Genomic DNA, 22,197 nt, shown 5'->3' with positions numbered 1-22,197 from the left:
GCAACTATTTTGTATCTCTGTACTGTATACATTTTCTTATGAGAACAGAATTATACCCAATCCTATTCATATTTACTCAGATATAAATCTTACTTGAGCTGTGATGATCTTATTGTCTTAACTAATATTACAGCACAACTGCAGGGATGGAAAACCAGTGGCCATCCAGATATTGTTGGCCTCAACTCCTATCAGTTTTAGCCACAATAGCCAATAGGCCATAATCAATGGGAACTGTAGTCCACCATGCAGATCTTACAGGTGTTTATTCAAAAGTAAGTCCTGTGTAGTTTAGTGAGATTTTCTTTGCAGTAGGTGTGTTTGGAACTGAGGCCTTATTTTTGCAATTTTCCTTGCTGTTAGAGAGAGCTGTATATGGCTGCCCATCTTGTTTTTCTGGTGGGGATCCTGTGCCATTAACAGCTGCCTAACTCACAGGAATTCAGTTTTACCGAGCAAGTTCTGTATGTTAGGGGGCTGTCATTGCTCTCTGTCTAAATAAACTGACAGAGTTAGGCTTGTGGTCCAGGAGCACAGCAGTGAATAATATCCCATTGTTATTAAGACAGGGGGCACAGTGGGGTGGAAGGAGGAGAGAAGCTAATTAAACATGAGCCACTAACAAGGAATACCAAACCCTTTTCCTGCCAGGTGTGCTCTCAGTCTTTATCTGAGATCATGGTATACTAAATTGATTTTGCCTCTGCTTTCCGGACATTTCAGATATTGAAACAAAGAATACTGGAGAAAGGGAGATTTCCTTTAAAGAGTACACGATTCTATTTTCCTCTGTACAGCTTGGCTCAGCTACAAAATGAGCTGTATCTTTAGAACCACATCTGCACTTATGATAAAGTACATGGCTGGGCTCAAGAATTTTCCCCCAGCAGATGTAGACTAGAACAAACTGTGACTAGACTTGAATTGGATAATTGAATTTAAGTCTCCATGTGAGCTGGAAGTCAATGGATCCATAAATATTAGAACAACAGCAGAGCCACAAATACAGGATTTGAGCACTGACAACCCAGAGGAAATTAGGGCAGCTTTGAACTGCAATTTACCATCTCATAAATTGTTGATTTTCATATCTGTGATGTGCAACTTTAGTGTGTTTACCAGTTTCATATATAGCTTAGTAGTGTGTCTTCTGCAGGAAGCCAAATTTATAGTGGCTCCTCACTGTGTGGTTTACAAATTATGAGAACCGAATTTACTCATACTTAAGACACACTGTGATCAGTTGGGCTTAGGTTTTAACCATATCACACGTCGCATTTGGAAGGCTGAAGCAGGGCTGTCTGTACCATTGATCAGAGAGAAGAAATTTTCTAGAATTAGGGTTGTAGAGTTCATTGCAATAGTCTAGCCTAGAGATTACCAGAGCATAGATCACTGATAGCAAACAATCTCTGTCCAGATAGGGTCATAGCAAGGGCCCATCAGCTGAACCTTGGTGGGAGGGGCTCAAAGTCAGTGAAGCCACTTGGGCCTCAAGTGACAAAGATGGTTCAAGAGCACCCCCATACTGCAAACCTGCTCTTTCAAGGGAAGCACAGTCCCATCTGCCACAGGTTGAATTCCCTCCATCCAGTGAGAAGAACCACCCACTAAGAGCATCTCAGCCTTGTCTGGACTAAGCTTCAGTTTGTCGACTCTCATCCACTCGATCGTCACAGCCAGGCACTGTTTCAGCATAGAAACATAGAAACAAAACAAGTCAGAAGAGGATATTTGCCACCAGTCTAAAATTATCGAGTTGTTCTGGGTCTAGGGATGATTTCTTCAGGAGTGGTCTCATCACTGCTTGTTTCAGGGTGGCCCAGGACCACTCCTTCTCATACAGAAGCATGAATCACCTCCCTGGCCCATTACATTTAACATAATTTCTGAGAGTCTTAGCAAAGTATCAAATTTAGTCAATTATAATCAGCATCATTCTTTCCAAAGGTAGGCTTAGATTTGCTTACAATAATGGTCTGATAAAGGAAAATCAGCCAGACTTGCAGTTGATGTATAGTACAATACTGCCATCTGCTGCCTGCTCTTGGCTATCACCTTTATAGTTTGATAAAATACGTGAGAATCAGTGGGATGAGCGACCTTATGGTGGGAAAGGGGTTCATGTTAGAGGAACTTCCACTTTCTAAGCCCTGCTGGCTCACACCAGCCAGGGCAAGAAGGTGGCTGTTCCCTTGACTTGACAGCCTTTTACTCAACCACCTGTCAGGGAGGAATAGTCTGGGCTCTTTTTGAGGTGTATCAGAGGCAGATCCTCAGAGCCCAAAACACTTTTCTACCCAAAAAAGCACCTCATTTTTGGCTTCAGTGGTGGGAAAGACACAGCAGCAGAAAAGTTATCAATGTGCTATCCTCTCTGTCCACAAAGCTGTGCAGCATCCAACAGCCCTTGGGACACCTTCAAGGGACCACATGGTTACACCTAAATTATTTTAAACTTCTCTGGAATTCTTATTTGAATTTCCATCCTTGGCTGCATTTGGCTCAAGTGTTTATAGGCTTTGCAAAAGCTATAACAGACATTTTACACAGACAGGCTGAATGGAAATATTAACACTGTGCAGTAAGAGGATAAGCAATCACATTATATTAGTAAAAATATTATTGTGTGCTTGGCGGCCATCCAGATTGCCTTTCAGAGATTCCTTGTAACTCAGTACTTCTAATCATGCAGTGATTCAGGATTCCTCCTTCCCTCTCACCTCTGTAGCTCTTGAATCCGTAGCTTTTGTTCTGTTATGCTTGAGGCTCAGCAGGTAGTCAGCTGGAGAGTATGAAGGGAGCGGAAGAAGAAAGCTGGCTTGGGATCTCAGGATAAAATCTGTAGGCAGCTGAGGGGGGTGCCAGAGCAGTGTTGTTCTGGATAGCTTGATCTCTGGGTAAATAACCCTTTGAAAAACTCCACAAGCTTGTCAGGAAACTCAAGTCTGGGGAGGTGTTGAACTCCCCCAGATTTCTCACCTTTCACAAGTGGAGTGCAGAAGTGTAACTAGATACTGCTGCAGCAATGCTATTCTCACTTCCCTGGTATTAAGTCTCATCAAACTCAGTGGGATTTACTTCTGAGCAGAGATGAATAGGAGTGCACTGTGAAGACATTTATTTAGTTTGAAACTGCGGTAAACTGCATGATAGCACCCCCTCCTCTATTCCCTACGTGCCAAGTACTTACTGATCTATGCTGTTAGTCCACTGCCTTTTGCACTAGTGTGAAGGAAGGGGCTACTAAACTAGCTGCTATTATTGAGCCCAGTCCAGCTGTCAGATGTTCAGGGTGTCAATTTCTAATGACTCAGAAGACCACATTCCTTAAACAATCACCTCCTAAGAGCCACACTCCTCATTGTCTCACGACAGTTCATCAAATATCTGCATTGATGACTTGATCACTGATAGCTTGTTCATGTTAGACATTCCTCCTGCTTGGGGCTTTAAATGAATCCTGAAATATAATATTTAGATGGGCTTGCTATATTGGATTATGTTCTTATTTGAGTCTACAAGGGAGGGAAAGGGACACATCTAGGAAATGTGGTAAGTGAAAATTGGTATCTGTAAATAATGTAGATTACATGCACAGATTATATCGCTAACTTGGAGGGCTCTGATCAACTGTTAATACCTGATGGTCAGTCAAGTGCTAAGCCAGGATTTTTCAGAGTTTCCACAAATTCCTAACAGGGTAGTACATATGAAAAACATTGCTTTTTGACATGTAAATAATGTATCTTCCAAAAGGCTAATTTCCAGCACCTTGCAAGAAGGTGGTACTCCCAAAAGGATCCTGATTACCCTTCACAGCAGAATTTTTGTCTGGGGGCGGGTGCTTATGTCCATATGGACTGCTATAGCTTTTGCAAGTGAAGAAACCCATGGACACTTAGCAACCCCCAGTCTCCAAGGATCTTGCAGAAAAGAGTGATCTGGAACTAGCCCCTCAATTTCATCCCCCTTCCAGCAGGATGCTTGGTGGGGGGGGGGGGGGGGCTCAGGGGATTCACATGTCCCAATGGTCTCCTCAGTTCTGCAATTGACTCTAAATTGCTAGCATCTCAGGGACCTGGAAAAACTGCAGGGCAACTGCCATTCACAGGAGTAAATGTGAGTTGACAGTTTGCAAAGGTAGGCTTACAAAGGGTATAAAATTCTGTTTTGGTAGGCAAGTGTACAGGTAAAATGATTCCATGATTTTATGGAAAGGACATTCTAGAGGGCTTTCATTCATTCATAGTGTCACTTGATGATATAGAACAACAACATACCTGTACACTGCCCTGTCAAAAAATAAGTCCCTCGAAATCCAATTTCAAAAATAGAACTTTCCATTTGACAGGTGTTAAAACTCAGAGCTCCTGCTGAGGGAATCCTCTCTAGTTTTGAATGTTTTGTCAGTACTGGCATTGGGGTAACACATTCAAAATTGAGAGCACTAGAAACACTTGCTCTCCTCCAAAAAAACAAAACACCTGAGGGTCCTCATAGGAAAGGAAATAAGGAATGTTCACAGATAAGCTGCTCTTGGAGCTTTGCAAGTTCTGACAGGCCAGCATCTGACACCTGATGCAGGCTTGTGAAGGGGGTGAAATACCTGCAGCTTGAGCTAGGCACTACACAGGATGGGTGCCTTCTAGAGTTGGCAACACTGCCCTGCCCTGCCAGCTTTGTGCAAATCCAGTGGGTTAAAAAGAAAGAGCTTAATTATGCATGGGCTGATTTAAAAAAAAATGGGGGGGGGGCAAGCACAGGCAGTCCCTCTAAGGTACCTTAAGGGAAACTGGAGGGGAAGCTCATAGCTGCCCAAATGGGGATTGCAACATCTGACCCGACACCCCATTTTTACAGTCTCCCCAAAATTTAAAAGGAAAAGGCAATTCACAGTGAGCCCAGGATGGCCCATGGCAGTGCAAGGGAAAAGGGAGACCTCAGTACTCCTACAGTATCACCTAGGATATGTGTAGGAGGAGCAAGGTGGGGAGGGGGAGAGGATTCGGGTTAGCACCTTGACTGCCAGTTTTGGCTATCTAAATGTGGCACTTCAGAGGGAAAGGGAAGGAGGCTGGGACACCACAAGGATGTGTCATATCTTGGCAGTTCTGCTCTTGACCCTTCCCTGCTCCCAGGAACAGCCCTTAAACAACCTTAGAGGCAGGAAATTGGAAGACAACTGGTGGGTTAAAGGAGTGCTAAAGGAATGATTGCAGAGAAGCTGAATGAGTCAGTCAGTTCTCCATATCTGTCTCCACTGGGGAGGAGGTAGTACAGATACCAGCATGTGAACTCTCATTGCAAGAACAGAGTCTAAGAAATTGAAGTAAACAGAGTCTGAAATTTCTAGAATAAGTTGAGTTCTCCTATGGATTGTTTTTTGTACTATAACCAATTACCAAAGAGTAGGAATAAATGGATGATTTCCACAATAGAGAGATGGAAATAGCAGGATCCTCCAAGGATTTGTATTAGGATCAGATTTTAAACTTAAATGATCGAGAGTTATAGATGATCAAGATTGCAAATGACCCTTAACAGAGCAGTCCTCATGCCCCTAAACACAGCCTGGATTCCAGTATCTGAGGTCTGTCTCTCCAAAATTGTACAACCTCAAAGAAGGGTTTAAGAGGTGTTCCTGGGGGCATGGAAGGGTCAAGACCAGCACTGCCAAGGTATGACACATCTTTGTGGTGTCTCAACCTCCTTTCCTTTCCCTCTGAAGTGCCACATTTAGACAGCTAAAACTGGCCATCAAGGTGATTTGCTTAGCATAGGATGCCTCCATGCATAGGATGTTCTTACTTGTCCAAGTGTGGAAGGTGACAGATATCCACATTGGATTTTATCCTTAGGGTAGTTAAAACAAAAATAAATAGTAATAGGGTCCCCAAGGATCCTGACTTTGTACATACACTGAAGAGGACTGAAGTAGCAGTAACTGACCAGAAGAAGGATTTTGAGATTATGGTAGATTACTCAGTGAAAATGTCAACCATGTCTGTGGCTGTTGTGAAAAGAGCAAATTTAATGATGGCAATCATTAGAAAAGCAATGAAAATAAAACTGGAAATATCATGATGCCTTCATAAAATGGTACAAAGTAATAGAAAAAGAAATCAAAATGGTCAAAAGACTGGAAAAAATCCCATTGGAAGAAGAGTTACCATATCTGGATAGCTGCCATATCTAGAAAAAAAGGCAAGCAAGGAGAGGACATGATTGGAGATATATTAAATAATGTATAGCATGGAGAAGGTGGATGAGTAAAATTGCTCTCTATCTCTGTCTTCCCTAATATTAAAAGCCAGGGTCATCCAACAATGCTCAAGTGTGGGAAATTCAGGAGTTTCTAAAAGGAGTATTTTATGCAGCATATAATTAAGTTGTAAAATTTACTACAACAAGACATAATGATGGCTGCCAGTTTCACTGCTTTACAAGGGGATTAGACAGATTCATGGAGGATAAAACTATCAATGGCTACTAGTCATGATGGCAGTACATTACCTTCAGTATCAGAAGCAATGTGCTGTTGAGCATCAGTTGCTGAGGGACACAAGGGGACGCTCCTGAACTTGTGGGCTGCTTGTGGTATTCCCACGGGGATTTGGTGAGTCACTGAGGGAATGAAATATTCCCACAACACTTTGGGAGGCACAGCCTTCTGGGGTCCCACAGAGAGCCAGATTAGGACCCTCGAAGAACCAGATTTGGACCCTGAATCTACTATTTTGTATCTGTGCCCCACATGACTGAAGTGACATTGACAAAGGTTCTCTCTAAGGGCTGATTTGGGAGTTGAGGGAGCAACGATAAATTTCAAGGCCATGTCACTCACATCAATACGGACTATTTTGATTAATAAATCTTTTGACAAAATGGAGAAGAGGAAGCACTATTTGAGGTCAATCACTTCAAGCTGACTTCCTGATTACTTTGCTATTCATACCAAGCTGAATTGTGTTGGGTTTCTTAAACCTCTTAAAAATATAGCTTCTGGATAGCCTGAAGTTCCTGATCCTACTTAATCCTGGAATCTAAGCAAGGTTAGGTCTTGCTGAAAGGATGAATTAATGTTGTGAACTAATGGGTGAATTAATGGGTGAATTAATGTTGTGAACTACGTAGAGAGCTTTGGCAATGGGTGGTATAGAAATATAAATGATAATAATAAACAGTCTGACATCATCATACATACACACACAGAGAGAAAGAGAGATTTAAAAAATAATAATTGGGTTTACTTGATTAGCTTAGGATGGGAATGAAAACACTGACCCCAAGGGAAAAAAAGAAGGGAATCCTGAGGTTGCTAGAATTAGAAAAGTGTGTTTTAAAAGTTCTATGATGGGTTGAAATTGGGACATCTGCAAACTCATATGTAGACAGTACTGAAGAGAAAGGGTAAGCAAATCTTTACTGATATTAAGGAGCTCACCTTACTGCCTTGGCTATAGGTGAGTTTGCACAACACAACAAGCCACGGTGTTTTCTTGCACAGAATGGTCTGTTGTGGTATGTTTATTTTTTAGAAAAAGCAGGTTGCTTACCTGTAACTGATGTTCTTCGAGTGGCCATCTGTGCATTCACACATATGGGTGCTGTGCCTGCACAGTGCCTAGGCCGGAAGATTAGAAAGCTAACAGTTTTTGGCAGGAAAAACTCCGCTCCCCTCTCCCTCAGTGGTATAAATAGAGCGGAGTGTCCGCCATTTTACTCAGTCTTGAAGACTGAACGTTCGCCCTCTAGAGGTTGAGAATAAAATCAACAACTAGCATCAACATATCCTAACGGTACCGATGAATATTAGAGTACAGTACCAAGAGAAAAAACATCCACTCACCGACACTGAGTGGGGCCGGCGGGTGGGTTGTGTGAATGCACAGATGGCCACTCGAAGAACATCAGTTACAGGTAAGCAACCTGCTTTTCTTCGTCATGGCCTCTGTGCATCACACATATGGGTGATTCGCAAGCTTACCAAACTCAGAGGAGGGAGGTATCATCAGCAAGGAACAGATGAAAAAACAGCTCTGCCGAAAGAGCAGTCCTGCCTGGCGCGTATATCAAGCCAATAGTGTTTGGCGAAGGTACATGGACCAGCCCACATTGCAGCTCTGCAGAAATCCTGAAGCAGAACCCTTGCGGCAAAGGTGGACGAAGTTGCTACTGCTTGCATAGAGTGACCTCTTGGAAAGACAGGTAAGTCTATTTTTGATAGCTGGTAAGCCAAGACAATAGCCTGGACGATCCAATTAGAGAGTCTTTGAGATGTGACCGGCGATCCCTTGTCATGCTAGGAGTACTTAACAAAGAGTCTATTAGTACGACAGAAGGATTCAGTACGGGATCTGGAAAAGGCCAAGCAACAGCGAACATCAAGCGTGTGCAGGGCCCGTTCTATCGGATTCGAAGGCGATGGAAAAAATGCCAGCAAAACAATTTCTTGACTCAAGTGGAACGGCGTAGCCACTTTAGGGAGAAAGGAAGAATCCATCCGAAGAACAACTTTTTCCTTATGGAAATTCAGATATGGTGGGTCTATGCGAAGAGCACAAATTTCACTTGCTCTCCGAGCTGATCTTACTGCTACGAGGAAGGCCGTTTTCCAAGACACCAGGTGTAGGTCCACAGTTGCCAAAGGTTCGAACGGGGGCTTAGTAAGCGCTTGGAGTACTACAGAAAGGCTCCACGTTGGCATAGCAGGGCGGATAGACGGATGTAAGTTCTGTAATCCCCTAATAAAAGTGTTGAACCAGTGGTTGAGAGAAAACTGATAAGCCGTGAACAGCGCCACAATAATGGGATATGGCGGCTGCATAAACTTTAATGGATGATGGTCTAAGTCCCGAGTGATACAGTTCCAAGAGAAATTGCAAGATATTGTTGATTGAAGCCAACCCAGGGAGAAAGGAATGGCACTCTGCAAAAGATGAGAATCTTTTCCATTTAGCCACATAAGAGCGACGAGTAGACAGTCTCAATGCAGATTCGAGAATCGCCTGAATTTCTTGGTCAGTAGCCATCGGTACTGAAGCAATTGTTGTCGAATCTGAGGTAGGAGCCGTATGTACAGTCCGCTGAATAGAGTCCTCTGTAGAGTGAGATGTCGTCAGTATCGACTCAGTGAAATGGCTTAGCTGATCCGCCATGCCGTCAACTTCAAGGAGGTCATATCTGGATGCCGGATCGCTTCATCTTGTTGCATTAACACTTGAGGAATAGTTGGTAGGCGAAGAAATGTTCCTCTGGATAGTCGCAAAAGAGTGGCAAACCATGGCTGCCTCGGCCACCATGGAGTTACTGATATCCCTGTGGCGTTGTCTTGGGCTGTTTTCGCCACCACTTTTGTTAGAAGTGGGATCGGAGGGAACGCATAAAAAGTCATGCTGTTCCAAGGGATCATAAGAGCATCCCCCATCAATCCCAATCCGATGCCCGCTCTGGAGCAGTACAGGGCACACACTCTGTTGTCCCGGGTGGCGAACAGGTCCATGTCTGGGTAACCCCACTAACGGAAGAGTTTCTCGCAAATTTGTCTGTCCAACTCCCATTCATGGGTTGTTGACATCTGTCTGCTCAACATATCTGCTTCGATGTTGTCGGTTCCTGCCAGGTGAATCGCCAGGAGCATTATGCTCCTCGATATGCACCAATCCCAAATGTCCATCGATGGGCGTGCTAAGGCTGGAGATTTTGTGTCGCCCTGCTTGTTGATATAGAAAACAGCAAATATGTTGTCTGATGCAATCTGGACAACTTGATGGCATAGCACAGTCTCGAAAGCCTTGAGGTCGTTGAAAATTGCCTGAAGTTCGAGGAAGTTGATGTGCTTCCTTGCTTCTTGTCAGTTCCAAGTACCTTGGACCCGAAGTCCCGAACATGCTGCACCCCATCCGAGGAGGGATGCGTCGGTGTACAGGGTCGATGTTGGCTGAGGCGGTCAAAACAGGATGCCTATAGACAGGTTGCCTGGAATCATCCACCAAGTCAGAGTACAAAGGATCGCAAACGGAATCTGGATCACTTTGGTGGAAGGATCCTGTTGCGGGTGAAATGAAGCGTTGAAAAACAGTTGTATGGGCCGCATACGCAGCCTGGCATACGGGACAATGGCAACTGCAGCAGCCATGCCCCAGTAGTCTCTGAATGGATATGGCTGGAACCGTTCTGTGCAGTCGGATTCGACAAATGTGGCTGCATAAGGTATCTTGACGTTCCGGAGAAAGAAAGGCTCTTTCCCGTATAGAGTCAAGACGTGCCCCGATGAAGTCGATGACCTGCGTGGTAATAAGGGACGATTTCTCGTGGTTAATGCACAGCCCAAGATCATCGAGGAAAGCGCAGGTCACATGTATAGCAGACAGAAGACCTTGTTTAGTTTGCGAAACGATTAGCCAATTGTCTAAATATGGGTATATTTGCACTCCCTGTGTCCATAAGTGTGCGCATACCGGCGCCATACACTTCGTCAAAACTCGAGGGGCAGTAGCCAGGCCAAAAGGCAGAACACTGAACTCGAACATATCGGACCCGACAGTAAAATGTAGGAAGCGTCTGTGCGAAGGATAGATAGAAATATGAAAGTAGGCATCCTTCAAGTCCAGTGAGGCGAACCAATCCTCACTCTTCAGTAACAGAAAGATATTCTGTAAAGTGGTCATTCGAAACTTTTTTGGTTTGATGTACTTATTAAGGCTCCATAAGTCCAGAATCGGAAGAAGACCAACGTCCCTTTTCAGGACCGTAAAATATCTGGAATAGAATCCACAATCCCATGAGCGGGATAGTTGTCGAATCGCTCCCTTGCGAAGCAACTGAGAGACCTCGTCGCATAGCACCGACGAAGAAGGTGTAAAACGAATTGGGCTCGACGGAGGGACAACATCGAATTCTATCCTATATCCAAACTGAATGATAGATAACACCCACCTATCAGATGTAATGGACTCCCAAATGGGGAGTCAGCCCTGGAGCTGGTCCCCAAAAGGAAGAAGGGAAGGTGGTGTTGGAAGAGAGAGGATGGTTCGCCCAGACCGTCAACGTTGGCGTTTATTGGCGTTGAAACATCGACGGCCCTGGGGGAAGCGTTGTTGCGGTTGCTGCCTCCGACGTTGCTGTCATTGCTGTCATTGCTGGTATTGCTGTCGAGGGTGGTATTGTTGGTTCCAATAGGAGGGACAAGGCCACTGCCACTTACGCTTCTGTTGAGGAAGCTCCATGCGGCGCGCAGTCATGCGTGATTCGAGTATCACCTTTAACTTGCGGTCGGTCTTCTGATGGAACAGACCAGTGCCATCAAATGGCATTTCCTTGATTCTCCATTTCATTTCGTCAGGGAAATTACAGTTGTGCAGCCACACGTCGGTGCAAAGAGATGGCATTGACGAGAGCCCTCAAATTAGTGTCTACATGGTGCCTTGCAGTAGACAACTGTTGCACCACCACCTGCATCGCTTCTTTGATGCAGGTCCGCTTGCTGGTCTGGAAGGGAGGACGCAACATTATCCAGCTTTTGCATGATGAAGTACTGGTAACGTGCCAGTGTTGCTTCGTAATTCGATATGCGAATGCCAAGCCCAGAGACTGCACAGACTCGGCACGCAAGCATATCAATTTTCCTCCCTTCCTTGTCACGAGGGGCCGTGTGTCCCCTGGACTCCCTGCCCTGGGAGGATTCAACCACCACAGAGTTCGGTTTTGGGAGCAAAAAATGAATATCGTCCTCTCGAACTCTGTACATGGCCTCATACCGGCAGGAGGTAGCTTGTGGTCAAGCCGGTTGATCCCAGGGCTGGACCATAGCCTGGCAAAGTGCAGTAATTAGCAGCAGGGCTATGGTTGCGGACTGCTCTCCCCGAACGACGACGTAGAACCGATCTGTGGAAGGACCGGACCGCTGATGGGCTTCGATCTTGAGAGACCAAATGAGGTGGGACATGAGCTCCGTAAAGGAGACATGTGGTTCATCAGGTGAAGCAGGCCCTTGGGAGGTAATCGCCACATTGGGGGATGTCGAGTCGACCTCCGACTCATCCGAGTCTTCACAGTAGCGATGGCAGTCGCTCGAGGACGAGGTTTCAGGAGAAGTTGGACGTCCTCTCTCCACACACCTGGACATGGATGGTACATCTCTCGGGACCGACGGTGATCTACGATCCCGAGGATAGTACGGATATGATTGATAACCACCCCAGCCAGGGGAGGCACCATATCCAGGCATCAACCAATCTTCATCCCGATGTTCAGACGAACAGCTGGGATGCCTGGGAGGCGATGACGAAGCTGCAGGTGGCTCAGTTGTGGGCACTGGGGTTGGAGAACGTTCCCTCGGTGGGGAGTCTCTAATCTCACCATCAGAGATGGACTCCCGAAGCGGCTCCTCTGGTTGTTGAGGCGGCACGCTCTCAGGCCAAATGGTTGGCCTGGGGGATCCCAGCGGAGTCACCTGCATAGCAGATTGCAGGGCCGGTCCTGAGGGAGTCGGTACCGTAGCGGCAGTCGGTACCGAGAAGCCCGATGAACCCGAGCCCCGGTGTTTGGGGCAGTCGGGTTTCTTGCTCTTGCGAGCGGGCTTGTCCGCCTTCTCCTTCCTTGGTTTCTTATGAGTGGAAGGTTTATCCGAGTCAGTGTGTTTGTGCTTCTGCCGTTTCTTAGCTGGGGAGGAAGGCGGCAACTAGGCCTCCACAGAATGGCAGCTTCGTCCGAAGGACGCTGAGGAAATGCAGCGGAAGCTGAAGGGGGGTGCTTCGCAGGAGCACTCGCAGTGGAGGTGGAGCACTGAGGAGGCGCGGCTGAAGAGGAACCAGGCCGTAAGAGCAGTTGGTCAGATTGCATTAAGGTCTGGTCCCAGAGGATTTTTCGGAGACAATTCTCCCTATTCTTCCTCGCTTGCTTGGTAAACACCAAGCAATGGCCACATTTGTCGGTTCTATGGCCCTTGCCAAGGCAGAGGAGGAATAGATCATGCAGATCCGCAGGCGACATTTTGGATCCACATTCGATGCATTTGCAGAATGCCGCTCACTGCGTCATCGTTAAAAGGAAGAAAGAAGACAGTATAGAGGGTAAGATAATATTTTTGGTTGTTTTTTTTTTTAAGAAACGGGGGGAGGAAGAAGAACTGGGAAGAGAAACAAACTTGGAGTATAAGAAGAATAGTTTAAGAAGAGATAAGTGTAAAAAACGGACAATGAGCACAAAGATCTAAGCGAGGGACGAACAGGCACGAGGCACAGTGAATGGCGGTCGCAAAGACTGAGTAAAATGGTGGACACTTCACTCTATTTATACCACTGAGGGGGAGGGGAGCGGAGTTTTTCCTGCCAAAAACCGTTAGCTTTCTAATCTTCCGACCTAGGCACTGCGCAGGCGCAGCACCCATATGTGTGATGCACAGAGGCCACGCCGAAGAAGCATGATAACAAACAATGATCTATTCTATGGTTTCCATGTCTCACCATGTTTTCTCCAGTTGCCCAAACCTGCCATCATGGTTTCTACAGTCCTGGTATGCAGCTACTACAGAGCTCTCTGGAAAGAGTGGCAGCTACAGGAACTGTTCCAGCATGGGACTGAATTTCAGGTGTGGTGGCTCATGGGATATGTGTCAACAGTGGGAGGACTAAGCAAGGATGGAAACCCTGCTAGCATAGGAACCACTTGATTATCTCTCAGACACATTCAGACAAAAAAAAACCATGCACAATAGAAACCATGTAGGTTTGCTGTGACATGTAAACCCAGCCTATGTCCATGCTTCCTGAGTAAGGTATGTGAAGAGAAGCTTGACCATACAAGGCAATAAAACAGATGCACGTGGGCTTTTCTGTTTGAGTGTACATGAAAGGGGAGCTTTCCACTTACATTGAGCATAGGACCTCCAGAATATGAAGAATTCCTCCTATCCAATCCCTAATGCAATCAAGCCATTTAAAGCACACCCGATTGGCCACTAGAGCCCTAAAGAGGGAAATTCCCATGCTAAGGCACTGCTGCCACCTGTAAATAACAACAGTCTTTAGCTTGGTTATGATTTGGGACCTACACCCAGAACATGAATATGAGCCTCCTGCTTTGCACTCTGAATTCACCACTTCTGTAAATCCTTCTAGTACATCAGATAAATTCTTGCCACTCTTTTCAACATCAATCCCTTCATTGCGCCTCTCCAGCTCTGTATTTATTATTGGTTTATTTAATTTATACCTCATCTTTCTACCAAACAATAGAAGCTTGTAAAGTTAGGGCTGAAGGGAGCCTAATGAGACATTAATAGCCTTTGATCCCTCATTGTTATTTTTCTGTGCTTTGATGGAACTAATGTTTTGGGCCAGGTTCCTTAGTGATCCATAATTATTAGTGATACCGTAATTACTGCATCTTAATTTTGTATATTGACTCAAGTACCCAATGGATGGTGGAGCAATTTATAAACATGTCAGAATAAAAAACGTTTCCTCAAGGAACTGTTACTAAACATACGTAGGTAATACTGGTCTGCTGTCCTGAGCTGCTCCTTCCCCTCCTTCCTTTGGGTTCCAAAAATTCAAGGTGATCCTTTGAAATGCAGCTCTTTCATTGTAACTCCACACCTGACCAAACAGTTTAAGTATCCTTTTACCAAAGCTGGAAGGAGAAGACTCTGCTAGAGCAAACAGCTGAATCCAAACTGGAAACTTTCCTGCAGTCCCTCCCTTTCACTAGGGCTGCTGTCCCCAAGGGTCCATTCCACTACCCCCTTGACCATAGCCAACACTAAAGGAAAAGTCCCCTTTGGTTTAGGGAAGAGCATATTATCAAAACGCAAGCTCATCAAGTTTTTCTGAATTCCACCTTGAAGCTCCTTCTGACTCGTATCCACATCAGATTTCAAGCCTCATTTTTCATTTTCATATTTTATGCATATTTTTTGCAAATGTATGCACTAATTGTGCTCCTTTTTAAAGTCAATGCATCTTCTTGCATTGATTAAAATATGTTTGGGTGCATTTTCAAGCGTACACATTTGTATCAAACAGATTTTCCACTGTACATATTTTAATACACTTTTTGTTCCACAAATGGCATCTCAAGCTTGAAATGTACAAATATCAACCACAGATTTCACTGAGCTCCATGTTCAACTCCAGGAGGTGAGAATGGGGTAATTATTGGGCAAAAACAAACTAGCTTTTCACAAACCCCTACATTTTTCTCTTTTCCCTGGAATAGATAATAATTGCATTTCAATCATTCTTTTGTTTTTCAATCTTTCCTTCCATCTTTTTTGTTTTTTTGTTTTTCAGTCTTTCCCTATAAGGTTTATCTGTATTTCTGCAGCTCTAACCATTCAAGTCCTGATCATTATTTCTGTTAGTATTTCTCCACGCACTTGTGCTCTCCTATCTGATTCACTGGAACAACTGCTACACCCCATCTAAAGCACTTGCATGGTTCTCTGTCTCATTTAGTCTTTCTTTCCATCCCAAACTACTCCACAGAGTTAACTAAAGTTTTATCCATCCTGTCTGAATGCTCCCTCTTTGTATACCTTTTTAATATTTTTAATGAATTATATTGTGTTATTGTAATCTCTAGCTCTGGTCTTGTTGCTGCTTCCCCAATTCAGAGAGACCAGTTTTAGGCCTATCACTCCCCATCTGATCTCCAGATCCTCTCTCCAAATGGATGGCACTAGGTTCTCAGTGCATTAAAATGGATAAGGTTCCTCCTACAATCACAACACTCAGAGAGGTATGCCATATAATACCCCATCAATTACAGTTTGTTCCTTTCTATCACACTGAGTTGAGTCTAAGGGGAAACCTTTGGTCATAATATGAACAATCCTAATATTAGAACACTTTAATATTTACTGATGTAGGCAATAGTTCAGCCCTCCAAGCTCAGAAGATTATGAACATCTCATGACCCTTAAGTGACTGGTTTCAGATGTCTAAATGTTCAGCCTCAGAGTGGGTGGGAAGGAGTATGAGGTGCCGCCAGGATGCTTTTCATGCTGGCAAAGCCTCCTCCTCCCCACCCACTGTGAGAAAACTGTTTCCAATGTCCAGTGGACATTTTTCCTGCCTTTCAATGCTTATGCATAATTGTTTTTATTGACAGCTGAATTTTCATATACTTGTGTACACATTTCATGCACAACTATTTCTGATTTATTATATTCCTTACAAGAAAACTGTATTTCTAATGAGCTTGTTCTGCTGAAATTCACATTAAAATTAGTAAGAATTGTAATCCAACCTGGATTACTACAGATGTGTTAGACTACAACTTCCAGCATACTGAGGCGTATTTGGTGTAACACATCTGGATGGCACTAGTTGAGGAAAGCTGCTTTGAGGTTTTATGCAAATCATCCAAATCTAGTTGAATGCAAGCAAATAGGGGAGCTGTTTCTTCCACAGTAACCAGAGGCATTTATATTTACTGTTAAAGCAGAAAAGCATAATTTCTGAGCAGTTTAATGTGTATTAACTGAAGAAGGGATGATTCCAGAATGGTATTAAAGTCTCTTTAAATTTCCATGTTCTTCCATGTTCACCTGGTTTTTAAAAGAAATTGTTTTATTGGCTTCTATCTATCTATCTATCTTCATTATATCTGGATCTCAACTTTTGTTTACAAGAATCATGACAGGAAGCATATTAGTTTACCTATTTCTCATCCATTATCTCTCACTGAATTGCAATCATTTCCTTTTTCTTTGTTGTTTGTTTCTTTTGTCCTTTTTTATCCTCTATTTGGCCCAGAGGTGGTTTTTTCTTTGGCAAAAGCTATCATGTGAAAGGATGATAAGTTGCTTAATTAATAGATTAATTCATTGTACAAGATTCTTAATGGCCTATTACAGGAAAAATTATTCAGAGACATTTTCCCCTTGTTGTGTAGTATAATTTATGACTGGATCATAAAACAGTTTACCAGCTCTTGGGCATGCTAAAGAGATGCTGTCAGTTCAGGTGCTTTTTGTTTGTTAATAATATCAATACTCATTTTAGAAAGCAAACAAGCATTAACAAACTCTTTGCAGTTTTAGGAACATCTGTGCTAATCTAGAGCAAGTGCATAACTTTAGGAGAAAGGAGCTCATTTCAGCTGTTTGACAGTTTATAAAGGTAAACATAAATAAGTATTTTTCATATACTACAACAGTGCTTCCACTACGACTAGCAAACCATTGTATTCCTTTGCTTTAGATCTTGCTTTAGATGAATACAACATACTGTATTCATTTGTATGTTATGCTAACTTCAAATTGATTGAATACTACTGGGAACCTATAGTTGTAATGCAGAGATCTTAGCATAAACTAATTTTTATTATGCATATAAAAGTTTAAAAGTGTCTTGCGATTCCTGCAGCTCCTTTATTAGGACTTGTATTTGTATTTACTATTTGTATTTATAAAAGTTTCAGGGCAGCTCACAATAAAAGATATAATAAAACATCACAATTATATAAGGATACAATCTTACAAACTGTAACCCTCCAAACTCAAAGGGTTATGGATAACCTATGCAGAGTAAAAATAGTGTTGCATTCCTGTTGACTTTGGCCATCTAGCTGCAGTGCTGCAGAGGAGGAGGGAAGGAGGCTGAGCTCTTGCCAGTAAAAATCCAGTCTTAGGACCACCTGCCTCCTACTGGCCTCACCCCCAGAAGACCCCTAAAACATCTTCTCCAAGGTCAGCTTTATGACTTCAGAGAAGCAGTCAGTTTGATTCTCAAGGTGGCAGAAGTGGGAAAAGAAAAGCAAGTGACCAAGAGAACTATGCGTACAAGGATTAAGCAAAAAGCTTAGAAGATTGTGGAGAAGTGCGCGTGCACAGGGAAGGAAGGTTTAGAAGATTCTCCAGATCAGATATCACTTCATGAGATAAATATGGAAGAGGGCTATATGAGAGGTTTCCATTAGATTGCAATATGTAGATATACCTCTACATACATTAGGATCAAATGTATATGTTTGTGATTGCTTAAAGTGCACTCATGCTATATGATGTTAATAGAAGTATAAATTATGTGTTGATGTGTTTGTCCAGGGAATCTGAACTTTTTCTTAGCAGATTATTTGCTCTGCAGAACGATAATACATTTTGCTGTACAAACAGTTAATTGCATTATTGACCTTTTGGTCAACACACCGGAGAATTACTTGCAAAACCCCTCATCTTCCTAAAGTAAGAATGAGACTTCTATGATTTCTCCAACACAGAAAGGATGCACAGATCTGAGGTCAGATTTCTCTTCCAACTTTGGATCTGGGAATTCAAACACAGTTTAGAGGCCATAGGAGCACTCCGTAAATCAGTTAAAATCAAAATACTAAAAACAAAACAAAAACTGTTATGGATGGCATATTAAACCAATAAATCCACACACCTAGTTAAAAATCAGTCACAAAGCCGTGAGACCAAAAATTCTTAAACAGCCAATGAGACTTTTACCATTAAAAGTCCCCTCCTCCCCGCAAAAAATCCCATTTTGGATTTAAAACCACATCCAAAAGATCACAGGTACCAAGGAAATTCCATTAGTTAGTTGACATTACTGAAAAGCCCCTTCCCCATCTTTGGAAGCCACTGTCTGACCTCAAATGCCAGGGCATCTGTGGGAAAGCCTCTGGGCTGGTTCATGCATCCTTGAAAATGCAGGTTCATTCAGGATAGAACAAAATGCATTCTGACATCATCTTCTTTTAGATATTACATTTTAGGCACATCATTTAGTGAAGTACATTCTACTGTTAGATAAACAAAGGAGATAGGTTGCCACTGGGACAAACTGTTAAACAATCTCCCTTTGAATAAGAAGCGAATAGCTAGCGGATTGTTCTGGAAGGATTTCTTCCTCCAATTCATTTGCTTCCTGTGTTGAAGATGATGCCATCCAGCTGTGTGTGAGAGTGGGTTCACCCAATCATATATAAGCCACTACAGTTTATCTCCCCGCACACCTGCTGAGCATGCCAGCCCTGAGCACATAATCAGCATACTTAATAACACCAAGCTTCACTTATGACATAGCTGGGGTGGTTTATAAACCACCCGAACCCCTAGAACAAGCAACCCACCCTTTCTGGGTTCAGATAGCATGACAACCTATTCCCTGCAAGGGTAATTATGCTAATTAGATAGCTTACAACCTGTGTGCAAAGAGAGGGAAGTTTCCATGGCTGTTTTTCCCTCCATGACTGTGCAAACCTGCTTGCAGCAATTTGGGACAAAGTTCACAATCAGAAGCATGTTTCATGAGTACAAGAGAGGACCTTCTTGGTGGCTGCTTTGCATCCAGACTCTGAACTCCCTGCCAACGGTAGCTAGGCTTTCCTTTCTGTTATATTTCAACTGACAAATGGAAGACAAACGTTTGGCACTTAAGCTTGTTGTTTTTGAAGAAGGTTCTAACTGGTTGGGCATTTTCACTAATGTGTTTTAATTCTAAAGTTTTCATGTTAATGTTTTCATTTTATTTCCTGTATATTTTTTTAAATTTACTATTAGCCGCCTTGAATACTTCTCAGTAGAAATGTAGGATCTAAATATATATATATATATATAAATTCTACTCCAAAACTGAACTCTAGCTTTCATGCAAAGCATCACAGAAAAGATACTAAAGGTTGGTATACAGGTTGATGTCAGCCTGTTCCTGTATGAACTTGGTGTCCATAGCATGGTGTATGAAAACACTGAGGAGAACATTATCATATAGATCTCTATTGCTTCGAGTTAAGATCTTGGTAAGATAACCTGTTCCCAATACCCATTTCAGCATGTTGAAAGTAGGTCGATCCACCACATTTCCCACTGCTTGTCTTTATTTTTTTTCTTGCACTTTTCAGAACATTCAAAGCTTCTTCTTGATGGCACCAAATGGCTATTTCAGTTGTAGTTAAGATGGAATCCTACCAAGTTTACTAGGGAGTCCGGGAACATAGTGCTATTTCTTACCTAAGTGTTAAACCTGTGTTAAAGCTGTATTGCTTTAATTATGCAGATTAGGGACAAAAGGTGCCTCCATAATAATAACAGCAACATCCTCCATACGAAAATACAAGTGCTTTTAGGTGTGTGTGTGTGTGGGGGGGGGGGGGGTCCTGCTAAAGCTACCTATCAGAAAGTACCATGAAACAATTCAGTCCCCCCGGGTTTTCCATAGTGGTGGGAAAAATCTGAGAGTTTAAGATCAAAGAAGACCTAGACCTCCTTGATAACTTACACAAATCAGGCAAATATGTTGCTATAAAGTCTCTTCAGGAAGCACTCTAAAATGCAGGGGGGAGGATTGCAAGCTAGGCTGTCCTTAGCAGGCCAAATTTCCATGTGCATGCACTATGTAAGCTATGCGTGTGTGTGTGTGTGTGTGTGTGCGTGCACTATATATGCTATCCTATATTATATTGGAATTACATATATTGCTTTGGTGTAACATACATTCCATCTACAGTGAGAAAGCACTGGGGTAACCCAGTGCAGCAGCATTTTCGGAACACCAGCAACAAAATCCACCTTATTACCAGGCTTAAGTAATCTCAAGGAAACTGAAAAATTAAGTAGCGGGGACAAGAGAAAAATACCCGTCCATAGTAAAGCCTGCTTGCCTGAGCGAATGTGAAGCACCTGATCTCAATACAGGCCTCCTTACAAAGAGTCGCGTTTTTTCTCCTTCGCCCCCATTAGCCAATAGCAATGCAGAGGTCTATCTGTCACAGCCAATAGCAGAGCTGGATAGCCTTCGCTACACTTTTTCACTTCCCGAAACTAACGCTCTCGGAGAATGGTTGAGGATCAGGAAGTTCAGCGCCGAGCGGGGTCGGCGCGTATTTGCTGGAGAGTTGCACTTCTTCGTCTCCACGCAAGGGCATTCTTTAAAACAGAATGAGTGAGTCTAGAGCAAATACAGCAAGTGGGTGGCATCGAAATAGCGCTCTTGATCTTCATCGGCTGACGTAGTGTGCACTGCGGGACAGAGGGGGAGCCAGCTGAAAAGCCGCCGGAGGCAAGTCTCCCCGAATATTCCCGTGTTGCGTTCAGGAGGAGTCACTCGGCGATATTTGTCCGGAGTGCTAGCGCTGGAGGTCTGCAGTGCACTGGCGCGCAAAGGAGGTGCTGGGGAGATTGATAACTTCGACGGGAAGCAATACCTGTAACTTAACATTCCGTGCAGGCGGGAGAAAGGCGAAGACCAAGGATCTGGAGTATGTCGGAGGAAATGATGCTTTTGACCTTGCTAAATATACTGTGCGCAGTTAAGATTCTATGCGAATGACTCCAAATCGATTAAATCCAATCGATGTCTTGTTAGACCTTAGGGATATTGGAATGGGAGTTCTGACGATTCCCATCCTAAGTTCTAGCATCTCCGTCTAAACGTTGTTTGTAGCCTCCTGCGGTTGCGCGGGGGCAGGAGTCGAAGGAGCGGGGTGGAATTTTCCACATGCGGTCACTGAGGCTGTTGTCCGTTGATGGGCTTCAAGCTGCGGTTCAGCACAGCGATATTCCGATATTTTGTTTCGCCGCTTCCTTGCTTTTGGCATGTTTGGCGTTTCCTGCCGAGAGATGCGGCGGCGGCGGCGGCGCTGCTTGTGTGCGAGAGATTGCGTTTTGCAAGTTGGCTGAAAGCCGCGGGTGAGCCAATTGGGATGAGCAGCCGAGTGGTGGAGCCGCTCGCAAGGCGCAGGAATGGCTCGGGCCGCCCTGTTGTGGGGGGAAAGCGGCGCTCGGAGGGAAACGTTCTGTTCCCCGTCGCTGCGCTGCTGCGGTTGCCGAGGCGATGACAGCGCTGATGATGCCGGCCGTGCAGCCGCCTCGAGAGGAGCCCAGGCGCCACCCCTCTCCTCGCTGCGGCTGAAGCGCTTTCGGCCAGCCAGGAAGCTCAGGGCTGAGCTCGCAGGCGCACTTCTGCTCTCCGCTTCCTCTTACGTGTGGCTGGGTTGTGCGGAGAGGGGTGGACGAACAGAGAGGGGCTGCACCTGTCCCACCTGCCCTGTGCGGTTGCAACGTTAGTGAAGACGGAATAGCGAAGAGGCGGCGGTCGGATGAGGATCATGGGAGCCTCGCTATCTTGTGCTACGGATGTTTACTTCGAAGTGGATCCTGTGCTCAGTGGGACCCACGTCAGGTCCAAAAGGGGCATGATTTAAATCATGTTTGATAGCTGCCTCTTTCTTGCCATTTCTAGT

This window comes from Varanus komodoensis, unplaced genomic scaffold, assembly GCF_004798865.1.
Source record: "Varanus komodoensis strain SLA01 unplaced genomic scaffold, ASM479886v1 scaffold1, whole genome shotgun sequence".
NCBI lineage: Eukaryota > Metazoa > Chordata > Lepidosauria > Squamata > Varanidae > Varanus > Varanus komodoensis.
Note: the sequence above shows the minus strand (reverse complement) of the source record.